At 35.7% G+C, this 5,108-nt stretch overlaps 1 pseudogene; it reads left to right on the top strand.

The window, feature by feature from the left end:
- Positions 1-845: 845 nt before the first annotated feature.
- On the top strand, positions 846-2,567 carry LOC116150506 (AP-1 complex subunit sigma-2-like; annotated as a pseudogene).
- Positions 2,568-5,108: the final 2,541 nt, after the last annotated feature.

Raw genomic sequence — 5,108 nt, 5'->3', positions numbered from 1 at the left:
GAAAATTACAATCCAAATTCTCCAATATATAAAAAATTAAGTTGTGTTTAGTGCAAAGATGTAACTTTGTATCAACACTGAAGAGTTCATTTTATTAGGGTAATTTGCTACATGAGTGGTTATCTCACTAGATAAGGAAAAAGCACTTTATAAAAGTCAAAATTTGTATGTCCCTCAGCAAACCAAGAATAGAAGGAAATATTCTTAACTTTTAAAAGAAGCATGTTACACCCACACTCAATGGGAAATTTTAAAAGCATTTCCCTTGAAACAGAGAAATAAAACCAAGAAAGTCAGCTATCACCATTTTTATACAGTATTTTCCAGAAGGTATTAGTCAGTAATCTAAGAAAAGAGGAATAAATAAAAATCACAAGGATTGGAAAGGAAAGGAAAAATATCACCATTAGTAGGTAACACATTTTTAGATCAAAATTCACAATAATTGACAAATTATTAAAATTAATGAGTTTAGCAATATTAATGTATCAGAATTCAATTTACTTCTATATTCTAGCAATAAAGTAGAAAATGCAATTTAAGAAGAAGATGCCATTTTCGACAGTAAAAGCAACAACATCAAAGACAAAGTATCAGTACAAATCTAACAAAAGATGTGCAAGATGTTACTGCTGAAGTCTAAATAAAAGAAGAGATATGGTTATGGTTAGATATAAGCAATATTTTAAACATAGCAATTTTCTCCAAATCAATGTGTGACTAAATACGTTTCTAATAGAAATTTAATTAAGCTCCCCACAGCAACACGGCTTCGCTTCCTCAGCTCAGCGACAGGGGCCTTGCCCTCAGCCGCTGCTGCCGCCGCCGCCGCCGGCCAAGCCCCGCGGCCCGCGGCCGCCATGCAGTTTAGGTTGCTTTTTAGTCGTCAGGGAAAGCTTCGACTGCAGAAATGGTAAGTCCCATTATCAGACAAAGAGAAGAAAAAGATCACAAGAGAACTTGTTCAAACCGTTTTAGCACGGAAACCTAAAATGTGCAGCTTTCTTGAATGGCGAGATCTGAAAATTGTTTGCAAAAGATATGCCAGTCTGTATTTTTGCTGTGGTATTGAGGGTCAGGACAATGAACTAATTACCCTGGAAATAATTCATCGTTATGTGGAATTACTTGACAAGTATTTTGGCAGTGTGTGTGAACTTGATGTCATCTTTAATTTTGAGAAGGCTTGTTTTGGATGAGTTTCTTTTGGGAGGGGAAGTTCGGGAAGCATCCAAGAAAAATGTCCTTAAAGCAATTGAGCGGGCTGATCTACTGCAGGAGGAAGCTGAAACCCCACGTAGTGTTCCTGAAGAAATTGGACTGACATAACTCTCCTCCCCTGTTGATGACTTCTTGTGGCATTTCACACCCTGTAGATGGTCACTGTCTTCAAGTCCATGTTAGCTAATGGTGTAAGATGACGTCTTGTCAGCGTTACAGTTCTGCTAAGCTGCTTCATTCAGGCCTACACAACTTTTTTTTAAAGGGAACTTTGGTTAATCAAGTGATAACAAGGGACTTACATAGGAATTAGAATGAATGCAGAAAAAGAAAAGTAACTTTTCTTCCTATTTTAAAGTTTATAGGTCTCTTTCTCTTAATCTGATTATGTGCATCTATGAAAATGACAAGATCAGGCAATTTATTACTTACTGTCTTTGGCAAAAGAAACTTAAATTATGTGAAACCTGATTTTATGAAACCAAAGACCAGTGCAGCATTTCAGTATATATGAGAATAAAGGGAATTGACATGTCATATATCAAATGAAGGAAAATTTCACTGTATGTTGAAACTTTAAAGAAAAATAAATTTATACCAAAGACCCTTATTAGAAACTAAATACCTTAAAACAAAGGGAATACACAAAAGACTAAAATGTAATGATGCTGTTTTACACTAAAAATTGTTTAAAAGACTTCTGAACCTGGGACGGGGAACAGAGATCAGCTGTTTCAATAATAGTAAGTATGTTGTTTTTAAGGCCAAGGAATATTTGACTCCTGAGATAAATTTTTAGTGGTCATAATCATTTAGTCACTTAGTTGGATTATTTTTGATGCCCCCAAAATAAAACGGAAATGTTGACTTACCAGGGATTTTTAGTAACAGTTTCTTGTGAAAAGTGTGTTATTCTCTTCACAAAGTGTTGCATAAGTCATTGTCTAAAGCAAGGGTGCTTGTTACAGCCAAATTTATTTTGCCCCCCTATTGCTTCTCTCCACTTAGAAACAGAGCAAACGTTAGGGCAGCTTCCTTCCCCTCCACGACACTGCCTACTTATCAGAAGTCGTAAACACCACCTTTCATACGAAAGTTGAGTTGAATGAGATAAAATGGCATTAGTGGGCCCTATATTTTTTAAGGCTATACAGTTATTTCAGTGTCACTTTTATACATACTTCTATATATGTAAACATGTCTTCACAGTAAACATGTCTTCACAGTTTACACTTTCATTTGTATGCTGGGCTGGATTAAGCTTTGTTGTGATTGTGACCAATATTCAGGCCACGTGAGCGTTGTCTTATGACATTGCCAATTAGTTATAATAAATGTTCAACATACACCAAAAAAAAAAAGAAATTTAATTAAAATAGTTGCCTTCTATTGTGGAATTTGACAAGTTGATTCTACAATATATTTAGAAAAGCAAGTGCATATTTGAGGAGTTAGGGACACATTTGACATACCAGCTATCAAGCTATTATAATGTTACAGTAATTATGTAACTATAGTAATGTATAATAATTAGCATTGAGGCAGAGAGTGATAAATACACCAGTGGAACATAACAGTCCAGAAACAAGCCAATGTATATGTGAAAATCTGATATATGATGGAATTGGCAGTATAGCTCAGCATGAAAAGGATAGACAATCCAATAAGTTGTACTTCCATGATTTCTTATCCACATGGGAAAAACTAAAGTTGATTCTTCCCCCATAACATACACAGAAATCAATTCTAGGTGGTTCAAGGATTTAAGTGTTAAACACAAAACATTACATTTCAAAAGACAATGTATATTTTTTATAATCTTAGGAGTAGGGAGTGATTCTTAACTAAGACCCCAAAGCAAAAATAAAAAAGAAAAGGACTGACAAATTTTACTATATTAATGGTAAGATTTTCTGATTATCAAAAGACATGACACAGAAAATGAAAGCAAAAAACTGGGGGAAGGTATTTGCAAGCCATTAACTAATAAGTGACTAGGCTCCAAAAAATATAAAGAACTCATAGAAATTAACTAGATAAAGACAATCAACCCAGTAGAAACATGGAACAAAACCATGAACTAGTCTTCCTTAGAAGAGGAAACAAAATTGCTACTATATATGTGAAAAATTACTTAGCTGCATTAAATGAGCATATTAAAACCACAACAAGATGATTTTTCACACCAAAAGGGTTGATAATAACTGAATAAAGTGAGAATTCCAAGCTTTGGTGAAGATATGTAACCCAAAAGCTCTTTAACATTCTTGAGTGCAGTGTAGATTGGTTTAACCACTTTAAAAAACAACTTGACATTATCTAGTGCATAGCAATTCTGCTTCTAGGTATACGCGCCCCCCCCCCCCGAAATTCTTGAATAAGTGCTTCAAGAGACGTGTACCACAATGTTCTTGTTAAACCATCAAGTCAGGAACTGTGAAAGCATCTGAGATTTCATCTTGCTTGCAAGCTAACAAGTTCAGTCAGTTTCATAGATGCTACTAGAAAGACATGAAGCACCAGAATTAAGAGGAAAGATAGTTTATTATTCACAGCAAAAGTAACAAAGTAATACTGTAGCCCTCAATTCCCACAGGATGATGTGGTGAGGGCTGGGTGCTGCTCGTATAAGAAATAAAAATGCATTATGTGGAGGAACGCTGAGAATAAGAAACTCTAATCCTATATAAGGGCTGCTGACAAACCTGTCTGTTCTCCCTTCCAGAGAGTGACACTATTTATTAGCCTGAAATGTAAGCATTTCTTTCAGGGGAGAGGAAGGAGGCATCTATATCCTTTTTACCCTGGGATGTCTTCAGGGAAGGGGAAGCCTCTACTTTTAGTATATGAGAACATAAATGAATTAGTTCTAGAGTAAGTCACTAACCCAATCTATCCAGGGCTATTTACTCATGCAACTATTCCTAAAATAATAATAGTGGAGCAAATGGGCTGTTAGAGCTTACAGATTTTGCAGCTGGAGAGATGAATGGAGAACCGTATCTTCATAGTTCACAACAACATGTTTGTAATAGTAAAACAAAACCACAATGCTTAATGACAGAAACCTAGGTGAATATATTGTGGAATATCAAAATACAGAAATACTATGCAAGAGCTGAAAATGAAATGAAGAGTGACTTTCATCAACATGTATGAACCCTATTTTAAGGAACAGAGAAATACACAGAAATGCATACATTTATCTGAGTTCAGAAAGAGGTAAAACTAGTAAAATCAATTGATTAGAGTTGTACATATAGAAAATACAATCATAAAGGAAAAGAAGAGAACAATTAACATAGAATAGTGTTTAACCCTGAAGGGAAAGAAAGGAAACGTGTTTAAGGATGGTCACAGAGGGTTTTCCAAAGGTATTGGCAACATTAAACTTCTTGAGTTCAGTGATGGGTATTTTTTAAATGACTGCTCTTTAAACTATACATGAGGTTTATATACAATGTTTTGCAAATGTGATATATTTCACAGTTAAATTAAAAAATAGTTCAAAGACTAGATTACAGATTGGATAGAGGGAAAAGGCAGAAAAACTTCTACATAAAAGAATCCCTGATCAATATTCACTATACACCAGCACTGCTGGTTGAATAGACTTCCTGGTCAGACTTCCTTGAAGCTACCCTCAGCAGTGAGCAGGGCAATGAATTAGCTCCCTTACCCAGGTTGGGGGGCAGAACCAACTCCAAGGCTGGCAAAGCTCTTTGGGGTCTTGACCACTGGCAAACTGAGTGTGATGGTGAAGGGGGAAGGGACTTGTAACAATCAGCACTCAGATCTTGGCAGAGCAGATTCCATCCTGCAGTGCTTAAGTGGTAGTACCAACCAGCATCTTTGTTCAATGGTAGAGCCAAGATAGTGATGCAATC

Source organism: Camelus dromedarius, chromosome 26 (genome assembly GCF_036321535.1).
Source record: "Camelus dromedarius isolate mCamDro1 chromosome 26, mCamDro1.pat, whole genome shotgun sequence".
In the NCBI taxonomy this organism is placed as follows: Eukaryota; Metazoa; Chordata; class Mammalia; order Artiodactyla; family Camelidae; genus Camelus; species Camelus dromedarius.
Note: the sequence above shows the minus strand (reverse complement) of the source record. Positions and strands in the feature narration are given on the sequence as shown.